The sequence below is a fragment of the Clytia hemisphaerica genome, unplaced genomic scaffold (genome assembly GCF_902728285.1).
Source record: "Clytia hemisphaerica strain Z4C2 unplaced genomic scaffold, Clytia hemisphaerica genome assembly, whole genome shotgun sequence".
In the NCBI taxonomy this organism is placed as follows: domain Eukaryota; kingdom Metazoa; phylum Cnidaria; class Hydrozoa; order Leptothecata; family Clytiidae; genus Clytia; species Clytia hemisphaerica.
The window spans coordinates 22,977-47,104 of NW_027104258.1; the positions used below are offsets into that span (position 1 = coordinate 22,977).

Sequence of the window (24,128 nt, forward strand, 5' to 3'; positions counted from 1 at the left end):
TGCTCCCAAGAGACACTTTTCTCATGTCAGATACATAAATCATTCCACAAAAATTATTCTGTCTGTCATTAGTTTTTCTTTGTTTTGAGACATTTCATTTATTTCATTGCCTATGATAAATTCTTCAGATACTTGACTTGATCAGAGACGGTGTTATTTTCTTATAAATAACATTTAAAACAAAAGATTCGTAATTTCATCATCATCCTTTGAATCTTACAATGACGTGTTTTTCGACGAATTTCATAACGATAATCACTTTTTGGCTAATATCTTGAAATCGGCTTGATTCAAATTTTTGACCCAGCACTTTCCGTAACCATCTCGTTAATATACACTATTATACGCTTCTTTCGAGCTATATGCGAGAGTTAAGGAACAATGGGGGATGGGAAACGGTGGAAAAATCGGAAATAGGTTTTGGACTTTCCTTAACTCACCTGAGATCCTAAAGTGGCCCTGGTTTCGAAATAGCCTTTTTCTCCGTAAAGAGAAGATTCCATTCTCAAATCTAGGAATTTTGACAAATTACCTCAAAAAACAAAAGACCCTAAAAGACAAAAGAAAAAAAAATCTTATCTAACAAAAGTTCTTCGTTTTATTTCGAAAATCAGAGCCGCCCTAAAATAAAAGTAATAGCTTTTTTAATTCTTAATACTCGCTGAGAATAAGTTCGAATTATAGAAAGATTCGAATAATAGAGAGTCGACTTTTTACTGTTGAAGTTGTTGTATTATTTTTTAAGACTAGAAATATTTATTCGCATATTTGCAGCTCTTGAAGTTAACGCGTCATATGATTTTTCCCGCGTGTCACGCACCGAAAATGAAAATATTGAGCATTATTTTGCTAAAATGTACGTGAGCTGTTCTACTAACAACAGTGTACTTCAGCAGGTCATTTATATACAAAATATTTTTTTTTGTCTGAACTGGTTGCTCACATGACTTCCAAGAACTCGTGAAGCTGACCAGAGCCTCTGGGCAAAAGCAGAAGACAGATGTCACCCAGGTGGTTTTAGTTAACAGCATGGTGAACCTTTCTTGCAACGTGAATGTAAAAAGTGCAAATGATGATCTTTATATTCTCAACCATCCATGTAAGAATATAATACTTTATATTACAAGTCTATTTTATTTTACTTTATTTTCTTCTTCTATCGTCTATCCTGCCGAGAGTCCAGACAGTGTCAATCAAATGAATCGAACGCAGAATCAATTGAATGCAATCGAACACTATCAAATATTACCCAGGATTTGCCGTTTGATTGTAACAATTATGTTTGTTTACATTCGATATTGTAGCCTGGATATCCAAGCTCAAAATTTTAGAAAAAACAAAATTTACCTCAACTAGGAGGTCGGGGGGCCTTACGCGTGCGGCAGTAACAAAACATAGATTTTCGAAAAAAAAATATTCAAGCTTACATATCTCAAGGAAGGAAACCTCTTTTAACATAAGTGTTTTTTCCAAAGTGTAGAGAATTTATTCAGCTTCCTTTTGCAGAAAAAATCAGCACATCATGTCTTCATGTTCCTTCAAAATTTGAAAATGAGTACTCGCGGGTGAGTTTTTTCAAACTTCTTGTTCGCGGCACGGCAAAATTTTTTATCCGGGGGTAGGGTGGACAGGCCAAAATTTTCCCCTCAATTTTTAGAAACCAAACTAATTTTATTTGAAAGTCCTTACCTTTGTGAGAAAAATGAGGGGTCATTTGTTAAAATTGGTTAAGTAGTTCCAAAGTTATTCCATTTTCAAACCACAAAAAAACCACCTTTTCAAAGAATCGCCTCCTTACACCACGCCAGCAAGAAATAATTTTCGGAAGCACCAAAATCGCGCCAAAAATGGCGGATGAAATCTAGTCTTCCGCGTGGCGGGGCGTGAGAAGTTTTGCTGGCGCGGTCTGAAAATCGGCCCGATGACTGTTAAACTTTAGCTTATCGCTAATGAGCTGGAAATGATAGCTAAAAACAAATTTCACCACTAGAAAGCTGAAATCCTCAACTTTCAGATGGTGTAAGCTGCTTAAATGAAAAAATCCGCAATCTTGTTAAAAAATCGCAATTTCTTCTTATTTTTCGAAATTCCAGACGGCCTGTAGATTTTCAAATAAAGCAGGTTGTGATGATAGATTGTAGCCTAATCTTACCCTGGGTTTACTAAAAAAACCGCGCGATTGAAAGATGCACCAGCTCAATATCGACAGCCATTTGTTTCAATGTGGGTCGAGAATTTTCCGGTGCCGTGGTCAGCGCTAAATCGCGTTTTTAACTTGACGTCGAAAAACATGAATATCTTTGGAAAGAAAATAGATACCTTGATGCAGTTTTTTTAACTTGTTTCCCTGATAATTCCTGATTGATTTGAAAAAAAGAATGAACACATTTGGATGATTTAAAGGTAAGTACTAATGCCTTGAAGTTCATTTTTGTAAATTCTTCCTCGTTCCGCGCAAAAAATCCCGACGAGTGCGCACCCTACCGGGGGTTCTAAAATCCAAAGCGCTAGCCACCCGAAACAGCTATCGACCTGCTGGAATTTTTTGCATTGCTCCCCGCAATAGTTTAGCTTTTGAGACGTACCACTTTCGGTGGTTGGAGCAACGTATATTTTTCAGGAAGTCAAATTATGTATTTAAAATGCGTTTTTTTCATTGAAAAAATCAAATTTTTTTATCGAACGTGAATTTTTTAGAAAAAACAATGTTTTTTCTTTCCAAATGTGAAAAAAGTAAGAATCAAGCTGTTTCCAGTGGCAAGCGTTAAGGGAAAGATTATGGTATAATTACCCCTGTTTTCAGCTACGGAAAATAAAACTCGCACCAAACCTCTCGCGCGGAATTTTTCATAAAACACTTTCGCTTTTGGTGCCGTAATGAAGGTACAAAATGGCTGGCGATGCGTGCACGAAAATGCTTGAAAAATTGAACTTCAAAATGTAATATCTTTGGAACTTTAAAGAATTGGAAGGTAAATGGCCCCTCATTTTTTTCTGATGGTTATGGCTTTCCATTAAACTTGGTTTGGTATTCTTCAAGTAAGTTGGAAATTTCTTCTGACCACCCTACCTCAACATACAAAGTTCTAAAATTATAGAGCTTGGTCTCCCTAGAAAATGAAAGTGCAAACCCATGTTTCCAAAACTTTCCTAGCCAACCCAGGCAGTTACATCAATATGCCAAAAACATTTTGTTCAACCACCTTAAAATACTCAAATATAAAAAAATTAAAAAAATTTTAACTGGTTCATTAGTCAAAAAAGTCATTAAAATTGATTAGCCTCTGCGATGGAGTGCAAGGCTCAAATATAAAAAATATAAAAAATTTTAACTTGGTCATTAGTCAAAAGAGTCATTAAAATTGATCAGCCTCTGCGATGGAGTGCAAGGCTGAAAGCCACATGAATATGGTTCATCCTATAAAACGAAGTTCATTCTATAGCGGCCTATCCTGAAGTGAAGGTGGTTGAACAAAATGTTTTTGGCATATTGATGGAACTGCCAGGGTAGCAAAACAGAAATTAATAAAAGCAGCCTTACCAGGCCTTATAAGATCTAAAACCATTTAAAACATCCAAAGATTACACCAAAGTCCATGAACAAGTCTCGAAGTTTGCATGTATTATCATGACCAACCATGTTTTGTGGAAAAATGAACCAGAATGAACTTGTCTCTGTTTTCTTCTTTTTCATGTTTTCATGTACTCTTATTAGGTGTCAAATAAACGCCTCCCCCCCCCCGCTTGTTAATTTTTTGAAAATTTTCCAACCCCCCGGACCTTATTAGGACCCTCCCGTTTATTAATTTTAAAGAATATTTTCAGTTGGCTAAAAGAAGTTCCCTTATTTTGCTCCAAAAAGCCTGATTTTAGCCTATATTTACCTTATTTTTGGGTTTTCATAAGTACAATTTCCAACCCCCCGGCAATTAGATCCCCCCTGTTTATTGAAATTTCAAAAATTTTCCAACCCCCCGTTTATTCGAACCCCCTGTTTATTTGGCACCTAAGAGTAACAGAGAAAGCTCTATCTTCACTAGCAAGTGGAGAACTATCCTATTTTTGCTTCAGAATTGCTCCGCGTCATGTAGATTGGTCCTTTCGGCTTTAGCGAAATGAGCGCAAGCACAAGGCTCCAAATAACGATTTCAAGTGGGTCAGACAAAATCAGTGAGGCTGTAACTTCGATTTTTGAGGATTACGATTTTGCCAGTTTTTTAGCGATTTTTGCCTTGCTAACCCATACCTCGCAACCTCTTAACCTTAAGGAAGATCGAAATTAGAGTTTTTCAGCATTCCGAAAAAAACCCATATAGCAGAAATTTTTTCAACTTCACAGGATCGATTTTCAACAACAAAATACATCTTTTGGTCTTTGCATAGTCTGCAGAGGGGTCTGAACCCCCCCATTAATATTTCATCCCCCCTATAAAGGTATCCCCCCTATTTTAAAAATTTTTTGATCCCGCACCATTTACAGGGGTCCGAGCCCCCAGCATATAATTTGTACTCCCAGTATTGGGGAAGAAATTTGATGAATGAAATATATTTTTATTGGCAATAGTTAAAAATAAGGAAAAACAAAATCTGATTCAAAACAGAGTGCAGTGAGAATAAATCAGATCAGTCGAAATTATGTGATATTAAATTTTATTGACTTAAATCAACATATAACATAAAAAAAATTTTTTTTAACCAAAAAGTTACTATCCCCCCCATTTTTATTTGATCCCCCCTTATAAGCTCAAACCCCCCATTTTAACTGGAAAATTGCCCATCCCCCCCTATAAAGCCTTCCTTGAAAACTCGGATCCCCCCCCCCCTTAAAAAAAGGGGGGGGGCTCATACTATGCCGTTTTCCGCACGGGCGAATAAAGATGAGGCGCCATAATCTTGCACTGAGCGTGCTACTTAGTTTCCGCCCTACTTTTTCGCCCACGATAGAATGGTCCAAACACGGGGGTATTCCAAATTATAAACTATGTCGTTCTGTAAGTGTTTATTTTCTGAGAGATAAAAATAGTATATAATATAAATTGAATATTATTAACTTATTTATTTAAGTATTTTTGAGTGCAAATTTAAATATTATGGTTAAATAAAAAACAAATAATAACAGTTCTGTTTATTCATCAAACCCCCGGGAAAAGTTTTTTTGTCGACTCAGCTATTTTACAAATCTTGGAAAAGAACTCCCATAGTAATTCCAATACCTAACACGATTGGTTAATTTCCGAATTGGTTCAAGAAAGTCATAATGGCAGATAATTTTAAAAGTTTCTGAGGAAATATGTGTGTAATTCACGATGTTGATGGGTTGTTGATTCTATAAAGAAAAAATATAACAGGTATAGCTTTTTCTAATCCTGGAATATCGAGGTTCCAGCTACACTGAAAATGTCTGATCAGGGTTGCTTTAGCTTGAAAATTATGATTTTTGGGTCGGACATGACGCTATTTCTGCCGTGATCTGACAAAAGGAAGTAACTAACTGCATTTTTCTTATTTTGAGATAATTGCATAAACGAGTTGACCTTATTCAAGATTAATGGTATTGTTTTAAGATCAAAACTTTTGCTGATTGTGAAAGACCAAACCCTAGAATAGTATAATATTTAAAAGTAAGGAGTTTAAAAGGAGTTTAAGATCTTGATTTTGGAAAAATCTACACAAGTTTTACTTTACTTAAGCTCTTTCAAGCTAAAAATGACTTATTTTTGTCAGAAAATAAACTGCAAAATATTGAAAGCAATTTTCATTTTTCAGGCTATAAAAAGAAGTAAGTGAATAACTTCCTTTTGTCAGAAAATAAAATGAAACTTTAGTCCGAAAAAAACTGATAAAAAGAAGTCTTTTACTAGAAATCGACTACTGGAAAACACAAGCTGGACTCTTCAGAGTTGATTTTTGCAAAAATATGAATTTTCAAAAATTGATAGTTACTTCCTTTTGTCAGATCACGGCAGATTTGGGTTGGACATGAAGCTATTTGGGTCAGACAATGTCCGATGTCCGACCATTATTTATTTCGAGCCCTGCAAGCAAGCGGATTGCATTCTCATATGGAGAATGCAAATCGCTCTAGGGAGAACTAGACTGTGAAATAGTTTACAGCCTGGATATCCCGGCTAATTCAATTAATTCAATTGTCTTCGATTTTACTCACTCTCGTACCATAGTTACGTGCTCGGCCGTCCATGCTAAAAAAGCTCTAAAGGAGTGATCAAATTTAATTTAATAGTCGCAATCATACTTATCAAACATAATGTAATCAAACATAATCGTAGGTAATTTACAATCAATTGAACGTTACTTGAACGCAATCAAATACTAATTAATCAAATATTACCCAAGAATCAGCCATTTGATTGACATTCGATTGCGTTTGACAATCGAATCGTAATTATTGGATCTCGTTCGATTATGTTTGATTGGTTAGATTGTAATTTTCGTTCGAAGTTGTTTGATTGACACCGTCTGGGCAGTATCGTGAGATCAGGTAACTTGCATCAGTGGAGGCTAACATGCATAGCCCTCAAACGAATGACTTGGCTGGTCCTTAAAATGCGAAGTTAAATCAAAACAAAAATAGTAGAATAGAGCACATTCTGATAAATAACGAGATTGCTCACGAGAATTTCTAACCCGCGTGAGCAAACCCGCACCTGTCAATCATTTTCAGCTGCTTTTCTTTTCACTTGTGGTTCTGAAAAAAAGTGATAAATAATAAAAAAAGACGAAAGTCGATTTTTATGCATTTTTTTTAGTTGAAAGTTTTGGAATACTGGATTTTCAAGAGAAGGGGACGACTCTTGAATCTTGACTCTCCACCCGCTAAACCAACCTGATCTATTTTGAAATACTGTACTTGAGTCAAACTGCACTGAGGTGACACCACTTAGAAAATTTTTGTTTTTTAAAAACATAACAGAAATTTTCAAAAATATCAATAAGAGCTCATAAAACCAGAAAAAGTTTGGTCAATGCTGACAAAATAACACAAACTCCAACGCACCGTATAGGATTCGAACTCTCGAAAATGACTTCCACAAGCTTACCAGCTCACTCGCCATATCCACTTGGCCACTAAGGATGCAATAGTTGTGAACAATGATAAAACATAACATATCTTTATTTGCCATGACCTGTATAATTCTATTTACCCTGTCAAGGTATTAACTTCTTAAACAAATGATTTTAGATCATTTCCAACATGCGGGAGCTAGTCGCCGATTCTCAGGGGATTTACAGGACTCCAGAGCAGAGGATTCTTTAGTGGGACTGCTGCAAACAGGCTGTAAACCCTGCTAGTGCCTGTAAAATTAGAATTTTACATCTGGGGGGTTAGGACACTCTCCAATCTCCTTAAAATCTCAAAAGACTGAGGAGAGGAGCTTTTTCTTGCATAAAATACCCACCATATACAGCCAGACAGCAGACAGAATTCACAGAGCGTACACGCGCATGCGATTACTCACGATCGCTCGGAATGCAGGTCAAAAATTCCCGTGAGCAATCTCGTTATTTATAAAAAAGTAATAGAGCTGCGACCGGAGATGCGTAGTTCATTTGTTTTGAAATTTTGCTGCTTTGATTGGTCAGTCATTTGAGGGCTATGCATGTTAGCCTCAACTGATGCAAGACTTCACGGTATAGACTTAAACTTGTATATCAAAGTTACGGGATTTAGAGTACGGGCCGAAAAATTAAACATAGAAATTTTCCAAATCCTCCCATTCGATTAACGCAATGAAAAATAAAGCTTTTCTTTGTTTCACTTTTTTGCACCTATTCTTCAAAATAAAAATATTTAAGATTTTAAAAGTTCTTCTTTCATTCAATGATTATGGCACTTTGTTGACAATCTAACTCTTGCATCAAATTCCCGCTTTCTTCAGTAAATTGAAGATGAGAAAAAACCTAAGCCACAAATCGCGGATTGAAACAAATATATGAAGGGCGGGATTTTACAGCCGCCTGTTGTGCAAGGCACTGAAAGGCCACGTGGTGTCAAAAAAGAAGGGCCGTTTGAAATGCGTCAACCTCATTGGTGGAAATTTGATAAACAGCTGCAAAGGAGCGCTGGGAAGCAATCAGTACGTCAGTAGAAGAGACCACTTTCGTTTTTGTTGCAGATTTCTATAAAAACTTTACTCAGGGATTACTCTTGTCATTGTTGACCGGTTACTTTTTTGAAGCGGGCTACACAATTTTTTGCGCAATGTAATTGGTTCTTTTCGCATGAGGACAGGCCTACATTGTCCAGAGTTGCCCTTCGTTAGGAAAATTCATTGTGACGTCACTTTTTCAAAGGAAAATGAACAAAGCGTTGACATCATTTCTCTCATTTTTTATTTCTGACATCAAAAATTATAAAAATTTTTTATCACTTTTCGCTTGTTTTTTTCGCTTTATTTCGCTATTTTTCCTGGATAAAGCGCTAAAAATCAATCGAATCTGAAGGAAAGGGTTAACAAATACAATAATGACCGGTTTTTTTTCGGGCTGTACTGAAAATATTGCCCTAGGTCAAGTAACGACCGAGCTTGCCAGAGCCCTCACTAACCGGTCATTATTGTATTAATGTACATGTACACATGTGTTGTGTCAACTTGCCAGCATTGTATTGTTGCAAAGGAAAAGATAAAAGAGGTAAGACTAGCCTAGTTTCTAATCCTGATATAGGAGTTTAAGTTTAGACTGCTGGGAGAGTGCTCAATGATATCCACATTCTCATGATATCAGAGCTTGTTCAAATTAAAAGAAAGAGACTTCACTTCGACAATCATATTTTTTCCTTATATAAAAAAGAAAACAATGTATGTATAATAGACCGATTTGACAAAATCACCCAAGTTAAGTAGGGACTAAACAATGCCTGTTCCTAACCAACAAAAAATTCACCCACGAAACAAAAAACAATGCGCATGTCTAAACCGGAAAAATTTGACGATTTTGAGCTATCAAGCAGGTGTTACTAAATGATCCTTCAGTGACATCTATTCTTTATTCATAGCTATGGGTGCTATCAGATTGTACATTGGTCGCAGCACTCCTAGGTCGCAGTGCTACTAGAGGTCGCAGCGATCCTAGGTACGCTACTGGGGGCATCCAGTCAAAAATGAGTGTGACGTAACGTGCCCCTTCTTCTAGAATAGCATCTTGACAGTTAGTAAGCCAGTCAGCTCAACTATCAATGAATTGAACAGAAAATTGGAAGGCGAAGAGATTCAAACTGGACCCTTATATATAGCGCTATTGCCTTAGACCTGCTTAGACTGCTTCTTAAAGTCAAATTTAAGAAGATATTTATTAGCTATAAAAGGGCCAGAAAAAAAAACACAGGACGTTTTATCACACTGGACGTTTTATCGTGGAAGACATGACATGTTTATCTCTATTTTATTTTCAGGTAATTATAGCCGTTTCATCCATTCGGTCATCAAATACCCGACATCTACATACAGCTATATTTTCCTTGCCGCTGCATCTATTATTTTTGCATTGACGATCATCTTTGGCTATAACAGGTATGACTTCACATTATAAAAGTTCATGTTCATTTCTGGAGGGACAAATCAATAACTCATTATCTCATTTTTTAATCATTTTTTCCTCATTTTTTCCTCAAAAAAATAACATTGAATTTCGTTTACAATTTACTTTATCACGATTTAAGATTGATTTTATGAAGCCATAGAAAACCTAGAAAGGTTTTGTATATTACCTACTGTATTTTAAGACTTTTCCTTTTTTAAGTTTAGCAAAAGTAAAACCTTTTTTTCATGCAGCACCTATAACGTTAAGGTATTTTGCTTTCATCTTCTATTCTTTTAAAGAGAGATTGAAATTTTACATTTTTAAATTGAAAATAAGAAAAGATTTAATCATCTGTCATATACTAAAAATATTGATAAAATAAAGCAAAATAATAATAGTTTAACAATGATCATTACATTATGTTGCTGCGCAACAGCAGAAGTTGGGTCCACAATGGTTTGGTTTCCAGGGACATCCGCCTTTACCATAGCCATATGTCATTTGACTTATTTTCCCAGCGTCTGGTTGACGTCCGCTTGTGTCAATGGCGAGTTGGGTGTGTTCTTTACGGATATGGATAGCATCAAAACATCCAAAGCTGCAATAAAATAATTTTAAATTTTAAAATAAATAATTTTTTACAACGCATAGAGTATCCACAGGCTGCCCGTAGAACTTCCTCTATCTTTTTCAAGCCACAGCAGGCGAAGCAAATAATGTGCCATCTTTACAAAAAGTAGACTTTAGACCATTTAAATTCCAGAAAATTGTCTTATCACTGCGCTTCCCGCCATGCTTATCATTTATTTTAATCGCATAAAATGCTTGTTAGTTAACTGCAGTCTACTTTCAGCATTATGGCACATTATTTTTCTTCTATGTGAAGAGGATAAGAAGTTCTATCAATGTCAATTGAATGTCTTTGTTATTATTTGTTCTATTGATTATGGTTTTACCTAGTGTTTTATAAAAGATAGCGTGGTCAGACCTGTTTAGAGTTTATTGCTCCAAAATGAATAGACTGTTCTTTTGGTCGATTTTCTGGTTAAAAGCAGTAGCTTTGTCTAAGGAGGTAATTGAAAAGAATCAAATAGGTCATCATACTTTCTTCGTTGGTAGTTGATACTCTTGAGTGCAGCTGCTTTCACTTTCTGACACAAGGCGTTGCAGGTGGGAGCTGTTCCTTGGCAATCTCTTCGGATAGCAAACACAAAGCCAGGTCGCGATAATCGACTTGCGCAATAAGTTTGTGCCATTTCGTCGTAGTAGATGTAACTTAATCCAAGTCCGCTGCATTTGGACATCAACATGACGGTGGCAAAAACGAAGAAAGTCCAAATCATCATCATCGGTAGTTTCGCAGTAATAGCTTTTACTTGTTCCTCTGTTAAATCTTCTTCTGTAAAAGCTTTAATTTTAACTGTTCTGTTCTGTTATAACCATGGAAGGGAATCACCCTACAATCTGAATTTTGGACCACAAGAAATCTCCTTTTGTCCAATTTTTCTGAGTCATCATTAACTGATCTGATATTTGTTTGAATGTCTCGTGACCTAACTGAAAGTATTTTGCTGAAAGTTAAACGAGATTAGCTGAAAGTTAAACAAGATTAACCTTTTTTCTAAGAAACTTACATATTCATTCTTATTGGCTCAGTAGCTTTAAATATCGAGCCTTTCATTAGCATGCTACCCGTTGTCATCGTGTGTGTAATCAGTTTACTAGGCCAAGTTCACAGTTCGCTTCTAGTTTCAAGCACAGGCTAATACATATTGTAAATAATTTGATTGACTGGAACATGTCTCTTTAGAACATTATTGGCAGAGTAAAAAAGAATTGCAATCGTCTTAAAAATATAAAATATTTGGAGCAAAAAATCTCAAACCATCCGATTATTTCAAAACTTTCATACTAATACAATTCAAGGCATGCATATACCTATAAAACAATGTTCATTTCTGGAGGGACAAATCAATAACTCAATATCGTTTACAATTTACTTTTACAATGTAAGATTTTATGACAGACAGACAGACAGACAGACAGACAGGAACCTGCCTAGGCAAAGGCATAGGCTATAGTATATCTGCCGCAAAGATCACGGCACAAAAGTAATATATTATCAAATGTTAATCTAAAATAAAACTACGAAAAAACTAGAGACTAGAGCAAAAAGAGAGAGAGAGAGAGAGAGAAATAGAATACTATACTAAAGAAATTAATATTATTAATCATTGCTTTCCAAGCACCACGATCTATTACAACATTTTCCCAATCATCAAGACCAACTCTTTTCAAACACTTATTCAAAGAGCGACCATAAGTAAATTTGGGGCAACCTCTAGGTCGTTTGGAGGGCACCCAACAAGACAACATTATTCTGGGTAAACGGTCCCAGGGCATTCTAGCAACATGACCAGCCCAAGGCATGATTACTATTTACAAATGTAAGTATCAATCGGCTCAAGGGACAATCTATTCAACAGTTCCTTTGTAGAAATTCTGGGGTATAGGGGAATTAGGTCATAACCTTAAAAAATTGGTTTAAAGCTGAAATTTTGCACATAGTTCAGGGAATGTGTCAGCAAATCCACATTAAAACCCCCCACCTTCAGCACCTTGGCATCCCCAGTTATGACGTCATAATCAATGATGACTTTCACATATCTTGCCCAAAATTCAAGTTGTCCAATTATGAAAGTTTTATATATCAATCGATCGCAAATTGAGAGCTGAACAAATTTTTAGCCTATGAAAAATCCTGAAAATGTACTGAATGTGAGTAAAATCAAGGACAAAGTCGATGACGTCATCAGGACAAAAATCCCAAAAGTTCAATTTGGCTAAATATACAAGTATAATCGATCGTAAAATTGAAAGCTGAACATCTTTTTACCTTACAAAAATTCCTGAAAATGTACTGAAACTGAATGTGAGTAAAATGGAATATTGCCTCTGACGTCATAAGGGAAAAAATATAAGGATAGACCTCCACTATTGGTATTGACGAATCTAAAAGATTGCTTTGACTGCGATGCTTTAGTCGTCTAATGGCTATTACTTTGGTGGACTTTTTTGTAAAAATCTTTAATATTCCCATACCATGGAAGGTTCCTTCTCCAGTGAGTGTACGTATTTTGTAATCAGCGTTATCTGCCGAAAATTGTTCCAAATTGGGTTTGTCATTAACTTGGTTCGTTGTAAGTTTTGTTGTGAGTTCATTGGGTAAACTATTTTGTTTCGGATGTCGCTTGGTTGGCTGACGGGATTTTCTCGGCTGTCGTTTGGTTGCTTGATGGAATTCGTCTTGGCTGTCGTTTGGTTACTTGATGGATTCGTCTCGGCTGTCGTTTGGTTGCTTGATGGATTCGTCTCGGCTGTCGTTTGGTTACTTGATGGATTTGTCTCGGCTGTCGTTTGGTTACTTGATGGATTCGTCTCGGCTGTCGTTTGGTTACTCGATGGATTCGTCTCCGTTGTTGTTTGGTTGGTTAACGGATTTGTCTCTGATGATATGGATGCAATAGCAGATTCTTTGAACAATTTAACTTCTGTGGAGGATACGGGAAACCCAAATTTCGCTAAATGATCAATAAACCATCTAAGGGCGAAAGATTTGTCAAGATCTACGCCTATTCCAAAAGGTATCGGAACAATTGATGACCTCGGTCTTGATGCGAGTGTGACTGTCTGTGAATAATTGTTTAAGAAATTTCTGCAAACTTTCAAGTACCCAGTCTGCTTGATAATCTAAGTTCCTCATTTCAATCAAAGAAGGGTAAAAAGTTATATCTAATGGCATTTCTCTGATGTCACTTTTGATGAATTTTTTATTTCAACCGCGGTGTTCGTTCTTTTATTTTCATGAACTCTTCCATGAAAGTTGCTCATGTGTTTTAAACCAATTATATCGCTTCGCCCTTCACTCTGAATGAAATATATATGATCTTTATAGTTTTGCATTAGTTTTGTTTTCAAATAATTTCTATGGTAGCAGTCAGTTCCTTTACTCAACTCGACCATCTTGTCATAAATTTCAGTAAGAGTGTATGTTCTCAGCTCTCCGTCACCTTCGTCAAGCCTTTGGCATGCCTTTTTGAAATTTTCAGTTTGGATTGCCTCAGCTTCTCTACCTGAAGGTTTGTCGTTATTGTCGTCATTGGATTTGTTCAGACGGAAACAAATCATGCATACGATGTGGTATACAGCTTCCTCTGCAACTACGTCAATGCACCTCATCGGCTCTCTCTCGCGAACATTCAAGTAAGCGGTTTTTAATAGATAGAGTTTCCACTTTTATGGCAGTTGAATATTTAGGGTTGGTCTTCCTGTTAAACAAAAAACAGTTTTTCTTCCAATCAAAGACTGGCTCGGCGGAACACGATGATCTTAAACGTTTTGCAGGTCGGTTGTCTGAGTTGTCTGGGATACTACGCTTATCGATAGTCTTTTTCCTACATGATTCGTGCTCGGGGTACCTAAGGCACTCCCCAATGGTCGCATGAGGTTCCGTTCCTTATTGTAAATGTTTTGTAGTTTTTTTCGAAGCATTTCGATATAGAAAATAAGATGGGGCATGGTCAGATGGTCACACTTGCTGAAAAATCGAAAAATAAAAAAAAAACTAATTTTTCAGCCAATTTTCATGATTTTGATGACGTCACAAAAATAAGAATTTGAATAACTTCTATTAGGAGAAAGCTTTTCACTTACACCAAAGGTGTAAATTAATATAAGAAAGCGATCCACGAAAAGAAAGTTTAAATTCTTTGCTGACGTCGGCATATATCAGCCAAAACGGTTTTTTTTGCAAAATTTGTTCGGCTTTCAACTTGCGATCGATTGATGTATAATACTTGTATGTTTGGCCAAATTGAATTTTTAGGATATTTTGCCCTGATGACGTCATCAACCTTGTCCTTAAAGGTTTTGTTTTGATTGAAAGGTCTGATGATGCTGATGTAGTAAAAACAAGTGCGACAAGATTAGAAAAAGATTTACATTCGATTGTAAATTTGCTCGAAATCAACTTTGCTATTTTTTTGGTTTACAAAAGTAATAGAATGTGAGGTCACATCTCAAAACAACTTTCGATCTTTCACTTGTTTGTAGGATATCATTGCGTAAAAAAGTAGCTTTAATTTATCTGACTCAGCATGAAGACACTGCCTAAAATAAGCTCCTTTTATTCCCGTAGAAAACCTTTAAATCTATAGTGTGGTCTTTGCTCAGTTACAATACGATACATTTTAGTAAAGCTAAATTTTGTTGTTGGGCCTACCTCCGGGTGCCCCGGTGGAGGTTCTATAAATTAACCCATGTCCGTTCGTCCGTTCGTCTGTTCGTTCGTTCGTTCGTTCGTCCGTCTGTTACCAGCTTTTCTCAGGATTGGCTCATTAGTTTTTTCTGATTTTTTGCACAATGATGCAAAATGGCAATGCCCAGAACGTGACGGAGCCCGATTTTTAAGAAAAAATTCATTTGGGCAAATTTGGGCCAAAAACTACCTAAAAATAGGGTTTTTTGGACTTTGTGCAAAATCCTGTCATTACTTTTTTCTGATTTTTTGTACAAAGATGGAGGGCAAGATTCTCTAAAGAATGGCTGAAGTGATATTTCCCGGAAAATTCTTATTCGCCTTAAAAAACGGATTTTCGTATTTTTGGGGAAATTCCCTTTAACCAAATAAGAAAATATAGCTTTTAACAATGTTGACTCATTATTTTTTTCTGATTTTTTGCACAATGATGCAAAATGGCAATGCCTACAATGTGTCGGAGCCCGATTTTCGAAAAAAAATATATTTGGGCAAATTTGGGCCAAAAACTGCCTAAAAATAGGGTTTTTTTTTGGACTGAACGGATTTTCGTTTTTTGAAGAAATTCCCTTTAACCAAATAAGAAAATATAGCTTTTCTCAAAGTTGACTCATTATTTTTTTTCTGATTTTTTGCACAATGATGCAAAATGGCAATGCCTAAAATGTGACGGAGCTAGATTTTTGAAAAAAAATTTGGGCAAATTTGGACCAAAAACAGCTTAAAAGGTTTTTTGGGCCTGAATGGTTTAAGTGATTTTCGTATTTGGGGAAATTCCTTTTTACCATTTTACATTATTCAACACACAAGCTTTATTTTTCCATTCTGAATTTTTGTACAATTATTGTCACTTTTTTTCTTATTTTCATCTGATGTTAATCGTTAGGTAGGTCCATTCAGCATGTTGCTTGTTTTATATTTTGACTAATTTTGCACGAAAAACATACGGGAATATTTGATACACGATTCCAGGTGATTATTATCGCTGCTAGAAAGAATGTAAACAGTATTGGACCAAGGATATCACCTTGCTTGACTCCAACAATGGACCGAATATATCTTGTTACTCCATCAACGGTAAACTTGACCTCATAAGGGGCCGTCCACATAGTACGTACGCACTAAGGGGGGGGGGGAGAGGGGGTCTTCTCAAAAGTGTATGCTTGCGTACAGGGGGAGGGGAGGGGTGAAAGGAAAGTGTACATACGCAGAGATTTTTTCATAGCCCTTCTTTCATAACCCCCTGTTTTTTTGTCGACTTTTACGCTTGTTATACGCATCAAGGAAAAGAAAAAGTTTCTTGATAAACATTGAGTTTCATGTATGAAATAAAGGTCCGAACCAAACTATTTTAATTTGAAATTTTCTTCAACCGAGCAAGGGGGGGGGGAGAGTGAATGAAAAAGTACATACCAGAGGGAGTATGCGTACGCTTGCGTACAGGGGGGGGGGGTACTCGATTTTCAACATTTTAGTGCGTACGTACTAAGTGACATGAAGAGCTTTAAGAAGGCGAAGCATTTTGTCAGGAACACCAAGTTTTGAGAGTGCCAGTCATAACAGTTCTCTTGGCACACGTTCAAAGGCTTCGACTAAATCCAGGAAGAGTATTCAGGATTCTTGCCCGTGCTCACGTCGCTTTCTGCTGACTGCTGATTTCATCGTGAAAATAGCGTCCATACAACCTCGACCAGGTCTGAAACCACACTGTGGTTCGATGGATAGACTTTTTTGGATCGGAAGTAAGCGAGCGTGAATAATATTAGCCACGATTTTATATGCTGATTCAAGTAATGTGATACCACGGTAGTTTTTTGGAAGAGATAGGTCTCCTTTCTTTGGAAGAACAATTTAAACTACCGATGTCCCATTCAGATGGGAGCTTTTCATTATTCCAAAAGTTCAGTATAATATCTCTGAGTAACTCAAACAGAATAGGGTCCTGAGAGAAATTTCCATATCGATGCTGGAATTCCGGATTCTCCAGGAGCATTATTTTTCAGTTTTTTGATGGACGATAGTATTTCAAGATCAGAAGGGGGATCAAGTACGTTTTCGTCATAGGTGGGGATTCTTCCAAAGAGGTTACTAAAGTGATCACTGAACACCTCGGCGTTTTGTTCTGCAGTTTCACAAGTTGTACCATCTGAACGTTTTAACAGTTTCTGGGTTGAAGGTTTTAGTTTAGTGAGTCCGTTTTTCAGATTTTAATGGCGTCCCACGATTGTTTGGTTCTTTTACTGGAGATTATATTTTTTATTTGACTTTGAGTTCATGCATTTTTTGCAGATTTAACACATCGCTTCAGTGCTTTGCTTGCAGGTTTTAGTTTGTTGGAGCTTGCTCTTGTCCAACGTCTATACATATTTTCCATCGTAGACCATATTATGCTCCTAATAGGGTGTAGAATTAACAAAAAAAATTTGCCCTTTGAATCTCCTGCAGTTTTCGAGTGAATCGATTTTTAGTAAATCGATAGAACTTATCAAGGGTTTTTTCGAAGTCTGAAAATCAAATATCTGATGCTAAAAACGGATTGAGTGTGAAAAGTAGATAAAGAAAATGGGGTTATTTGTTAAATTTCGACCATCTGGTGCCGAGAAATGACATTTTTAAGGCGAACAATAGACGTTTTGGGCGTTTTCCGATGACGTCAGCATTTTGCTGGGAGCTTTTTTAGGAAAAATCATTCTCACAGCTGGATAGCCCTGATTTCTCCAAAAATGGTATTGTTTGTTAATTTTCGATGTCTAGATCTCGAGATATTTTGGTTTAAATATTGAAAATTATCGATATTTTTTGCTGAGTCAGCAGTTTTTTAGCATACTTTTAGCCACCTTAAAAATGAATTATCTCATAACAAACCACTTTATCTACTTTTCACACTGAGTCCGTTGGTAACATCAGATATTTGTTTTTCAGGCCTTGAAAAAACCGTTAGTAAAGGGGGGGGACCCTTGATAAGTTCTATCGATTAAATAAAACTCGATTCACTCGAAAACTGCAGGTGATTCGAAGAGCAAATTTTTTTGTCAATTCTACACCCTATTAGGAGCATAATATCAAAAATTTGCCCTGATCTACAGGGGTACCCTACGAAGTGACACAATTCACTACCTGGGCCGCTGGTCAATTGCAATATTTCATTTTTTGATAAGCAGAAATGATTTTATGAAGCCACAGAAAACCTAGAAAGGTTTTGTATATTACCAATTTTAAGACTTTTCCTCTTTTCTATGTAAAGGCCCCATTACACCTAAGAATAAGGGGGAAGAATATATCTCTCCTTTTTTTCATGCGGCACGCATAACGTTTAAGGTATTTTGTTTTCATCTTCTTTTCTTTTAAAGAGAGATCTTTATAAAGTCTTGAAAATTTACTTTTTTAAATTGAAAATAAGAAAAGATTTAATCATCTGTCATATACTAAAAATATTGATAAAATTTAGCAAAATAACAATACTTTAACAATGATCATTACATTATGTTGCTGCGCAACAGCAGAAGTTGGGTCCACAATGGTTTGGTGTCCAGCTACATCCGCCTTTACCATAGCCATATGTCAGTTGACTTATCTTCCCTGCGTCTGGTTGACGTCCACTTGTGTCAATGGCGAGTTGGGTGTGTTCTTTACGGATATAGATAGCATCAAAACATCCAAAGCTGCAATAAAGACACAATTTTTTACTACACAGGCTACCCGTAGAACTTCCTCTTTCTTTTTTCAAGCCACAGCAGGCGAAGCAAATAATGTGCCATCTTTACAAAAAGTAGACTTTAGACCATTTAAATTCCAGCAATTTGTCTTATCACTGCGCTTCCCGCCATACTTATCATTTATTTTAATCTCACAAAATGTTTGTTAGTTAACTGCAGTTTTTTTCTTCTATTGCTGTGAAGAGGATATAAAGGTCTATCAATGTCAATTGAATGTCTTTGTTATTATCTGTTCTATTGATTATGTGTAGAACCCTAGTGTTTTATAAAAGATAGCGTGGTCAGACCTTGTTCAGAGTTTATTGCTCCAAAATGAATAGACTATTATTTTGGTCGATTTTCTGGTTAAAAGCAGTAGCTTTGTGGTTTGACTAAGGAGGTAATTGAAAAGAATTAAATAGGTAATCATACTTTTTTCGTTGGTTATTGATAATTTTGAGTGCAGCTGCTTTCACTTTCTGACACAAGGCGTTGCAGGTGGGTGCTGTTCCTTGGCAATCTCTTCGGATAGCAAACACAAAGCCAGGTCGCGATAATCGACTTGCGCAATAAGTTTGTGCCATTTCGTCGTAGTAGATGTAACTTAATCCAAGTCCGCTGCATTTGGACATGAACATGATGGTGGCAAAAACGAAGAAAGTCCAAATCATCATCATCGGTAGTTTCGCAGTAATAGCTTTTACTTGTTCCTCTGTTAAATCTTCTTCTTTAAAACTTTTAATTTTAACTGTTCTGTTCTGTTGTCAGGCTTTTATAACCATGGAAGGGAATCACCCTACAATCTGAATTTTGGACCATAAGGAATATCCTTTTGTCCGATTTTTCTTTTGTCTGAGTCATCATTATAACTGATCTGATATTTGTTTGAGAATGCCACGTTTACCTGAGGGAATTTTCAGAAAGTTGCTGAAAGTATTTTGCTGAAAGTTAAACTTTTTTCTAAGAAACTTACATTCATTCTTGTTTATTTGCAAGAGCGCCAGGCTCTATAATTTTTGACAAAAGCAAACAGTAAGACTTAGAAAAAATTGAGGTTAAGAGTTATTAGAAGTGGCTGAGAACTTGAACGCAATTTTTCAAACCTGGAAATGAAAACACAAGTAAAACCTTCCTTAAGAAACTCTTATCTAAAGAAGCATTGGAAAAAATTTATGTCCGACCACACGAAAAAACAAAGATTGTAGACCGATATCGATGAAAAATTGTTTGAGTATCTGTGTAATCACTGTCCTAAGCACTATTTGTACATCTTTAGAAATTAAAGTAACATTATGTCGAAATACTTTATAATTTTTTAAACAGCTGTAGTTTTTTTGAGCAATTTTACAACGGGCTACAACGCCACGTCGCCTCGAATCAGTTAACTTGTAACGATTGAAATTTTTGATCTAGAAAATATTCCAGTAATGTTATGAATAACGTTAAAACAACTATGCATTTTTCTGATCTTACCAAGCAATGGGAAAATATTTACTTTATCCATAAAAAACGTATCGAGCTTTTCAAGTCAATTTGACATTTAACAACGTCGAAACGATCTAAGGGGCTTGTTGTAGGGAGGTGGGCTGACCCACTCAGATAATATGAAATTTTCCTGTGTTCATATGGATGGTGAGCCAGCCTGGCTCAAATAAATCATGATATGCACCCTTGCAATGTCTTCACGCGTCACATCGCGTCACATTACGTAATTTGTCCGCCTTGTTGGCTTGAATAAAAAATCCGCGGGAAAATAATTTTTTTAAATCAAAAAAAATTTAGTTTGATTATGCAGCGGGCTGGTCGAGTGGTTAAGGTTATCGTTTCTAAATTCAGAGGGTGCTGTGTTCACATGATGGGTGGTGGGCCAGCCTGGATGATTAGGATCAAATCTTTTTCTGACGTCACGTGATCTACCTCATTGTTTTCGTTGTTCAAAACAGTAACAATGTATCGTATCGTCTATCGTCAGGTATGACTGCACATTATAAAAGTTACCTTATGGATACCAATTGTGTTATTGTATGTTAAAGGTATGATCAGGCCAAAATATTTGGAGTTTTTACACAGGACCACAGAAAGCAAAAAAGCTCAAATTATCAGCGGATTATCCACTTTTTAACACATTAGCTTTGAAAGTCAATTTAAGGCATGCATATACCTATAAAACAATGTTCATTTCTGAAGGGACAAATCATTAACTCAGTATCGTTTACAATTTACTTTTACAATGTAAGATTTTATGACAGACAGACAGACAGACAGACAGACAGACAGACAGGAACCTACCTAGGCAAAGGCATAGGCTTTGCAGATGTACTGCAAAGATCACATTCGCACAAAAACAATATATCATCAAATGTTAATCTAAAACTACGAAAAAAAACTAGAGACTAGAGGAAAAAGAGAAGAGAGAGAGAGAGAGAGAGAGAGAAAAAAAAGAATACTATACTAAATAAATATTATTAATCATTGCTTTCCAAGCTGTTCCAAGCACCACGATCTATTACAACATTTTCCCAATCATCAAGACCAACTTTTTTCAAACACTTAATCAAAGAGCGACCATAAGTAATTTTGGGGAAACCTCTAGGTCGTTTGGAGGGCACCCAACAAGACAACATTTTTCTGGGTAAACGGTCCCAGGGCATTCTAGCAACATGACCAGCCCAAGGCATGATTACTATTTACAAATGTAAGTATCAATCGGCTCAAGGGACAATATATTCAACAGTTCCTTTGTAGAAATACCATGCAGAAAGATATGTCTGAGATTGACACGATACATTGCACGAACACATTGATTATGAAAATCTCGCAACTTACGATTGAGCAATTCGGTTAAGCACCAACACTCACAACCATAGAGCAGAATCGGAAGAATTACCGATCTGTAGATTGAAGCTTTCAAATCTAGTTGAATATTAGTTGAAGCGAAAATACATTTACGAAGAGCACCAAAAGCATTGCTAGCATTTCGTTATTCGAGTTGTAACATCTTTCTTATCCGACGTATCCGAGCTAATTATGCTACCAAGATAGGGGAAGGAATCAACGATTGGAATGTAGTGGTGATCATCAATGAGAATATCTGAGAAGTCAGTGTCGTCATATGAGTCGGGGTTTTGGTATAGAAAGAACAGTTTTGGGCAAAACAGAATTTCAGTTTTGGAGGCTGTGCGTGGGCTGAGTGCACCTGTGTGAACCTCCATACCAAAGAGATCAAAATGTCTCAGAAAAAGGCGAGATCCGTTAACAATATCAAAACGGCATTCGAATAGGAGGCCAGTGTCATCGGCATATTCTGAGTCTTGGAGTGGAACATCTTCACCGGTAACACGGAAATTTCGACCAGTAAGTTTAAAGTCCTCTTTTGAACGAAATAAACATATGGGAATATTTGATACACGATTCCAGGTGATCATTATCGCTGCTAGGAAGAATGTAAACAGTATTGGACCAAGGATATCACCTTGCTTGACTCCAACAATGGACCGAATATATCTTGTAACTCCATCAACGGTGAACTTGATCTCATAAGTGGCATGGAGAGCTTTAAGAAGGCGAAGCATTTTGTCAGGAACACCAAGTTTTGAGAGTGCCAGTCATAACAGTTCTCTTGGCACACGGTCAAAGGCTTTGACTAAATCCAGGAAGAGTATTCAGGATTCTTGCCCGTGCTCACGTCGCTTTCTGACTGCTGACTTTATCGTGAAAATAGCGTCCATACAACCTCGACCAGGTCTGAAACCACACTGTGGTTCGATGGATAGACTTTTTTGGATCGGAAGTAAGCGAGCGTGAATAATATTAGCCACGATTTTATATCCTGATTCAAGTAATGTGATACCACGGTAGTTTTTTGGAAGAGATAGGTCTCCTTTCTTTGGAAGAACAATTTAATCTACCGATGTTCCATTCAGATGGGAATTTTCATTATTCCAAAAGTTCAGTATAATATCTCTGAGTAAATCAAACAGAATAGGGTCTTGAGAGAAATGTTTCCATATCCATGCTGGAATTCCGGATTCTCCAGGAGCATTATTTTTCAGTTTTTTTGATGGACCATAGTATTTCAAGATTAGAAGGGGGATCACCTTGCTGAGTTGCGATTGGGTGCTGTGGTACAAGATCAAGTACGTTTTTTTCATAGGTGGGGATTCTTCCAAAGAGGTTACTAAAGTGATCACTGAACACCTCAGCGTTTTGTTCTGCAGTTTCACAAGTTATACCATCTGAACGTTTTAACAGTTTCTGGGTTGAAGGTTTTAGTTTAGTTTAGTCCGTTTTTCAGATTTTTAATGGCGTCCCACGATTGTTTGGTTCCTTTATTTTTTGCATTTTTTTAATTTAGTCCCTGCATTTTTTGCAGCTTTAACACATCGTTTCAGTGCTTTGCGGTTAGGTTTTAGTTTGTTGGAGGTTACTCTTGTCCAACGTCTATACATATTTCCAATCGTAGACCAGCGTCCAATATTCAGAAAAGGCCTTAAAACAGGTTTTCGTAGGGCACACCTTAGATCAGGGTAAATTTTTGATATTATGCTCCTAATAGGGTGTAGAATTAACAAAAAAATTTGCCCTTCGAATCTCCTGCAGTTTTCGAGTGAATCGATTTTTAGTAAATCGATAGAACTTATAAATGGGGGGCTGGAGATTTTCTGAAAATTCTAAAAAGGGGGGGGGGGGGACTCGGGGACTTAACATTTTCGAATTTTATGGGGGCTGAGGTAAAAAGGGTGACCTGCTTTTTTCTGGTGGGCAGGCTTGGACCCTGGGGACACTGTGCAATGTATTTTCATGTTAATAATAATAGTAGGCAAACGCTAATATTTCTGAGAGCAGGGACATCTTTTTTGCTTTTGGTTAATACCATTTTTGGACCTACCCCGGTGGGGTAGAGGTCCTATAAATTAACCGATGTCCGTCCGTCCGTTCGTCTGTTCGTCCGTTCGTCCGTCTGTTACCAGCTTTTCTCAGGATTGGCTCATTAGTTTTTTCTGATTTTTGGCACAATGATGCAAAATGGCAATGCCCAGAATGTGACGGAGCCCGATTTCGGAAAAAAAATTCTTTCCGGCCGAAAGTGCCGGAAATATGCCGGAAAAACTGGTTTTTTGGCATTTTCTCGAGATTTTATCATTAGTTTTTTTCTGATTTTTTGCTCAAAGATGCGTATTAACAATGCCTTAAACATGGCCGAGTCCGATTTTTGAGAAAAATTTTTTTCCGGCCGAAAATGCCTGAAATATGCCGGAAACGCCGTTTTTCTAGATTTTCATTGGACTTTTTCCTTACAATTGGTTGTTTTTTCATTCAAAAACATTATTAATAGCAATGCCCACCATCAAGCATGTTTAAATTTTTTATAAAATTGATTTTGAAGCCGGAACTATTTTAAAAGTCGCCGGAACAACCTATTTTCGCCGGGAAAACGGTATTTCTTGAATTTCTCGAGCTGTACTTTATATATTTTTATGAAATTTTGCACACTGATGCAATATGACAATACCTAAAATGTGACGGAGCCCGATTTTCGAAAACAATTTTTTTCCGGCCAAAAATGCCGGAAATAT

At 36.6% G+C, this 24,128-nt stretch overlaps 2 long non-coding RNA genes across 2 annotated transcripts; one reads left to right on the plus strand and one right to left on the minus strand.

Annotated features, from left to right (window-relative positions):
• Nucleotides 1-847: 847 nt before the first annotated feature.
• LOC136816610 (uncharacterized) lies at nucleotides 848-9,537 on the plus strand. Its single transcript, XR_010847942.1, has 2 exons — nucleotides 848-1,099; nucleotides 9,413-9,537. It is a non-coding gene; the product is annotated as an uncharacterized lncRNA (long non-coding RNA).
• An 8,641-nt stretch (nucleotides 9,538-18,178) lies between these two features.
• LOC136816611 (uncharacterized) lies at nucleotides 18,179-19,353 on the minus strand. Its single transcript, XR_010847943.1, has 2 exons — nucleotides 18,985-19,353; nucleotides 18,179-18,519 (listed from the first exon to the last, which is right to left on the minus strand). It is a non-coding gene; the product is annotated as an uncharacterized lncRNA (long non-coding RNA).
• Between the last annotated feature and the right edge of the window lie 4,775 nt (nucleotides 19,354-24,128).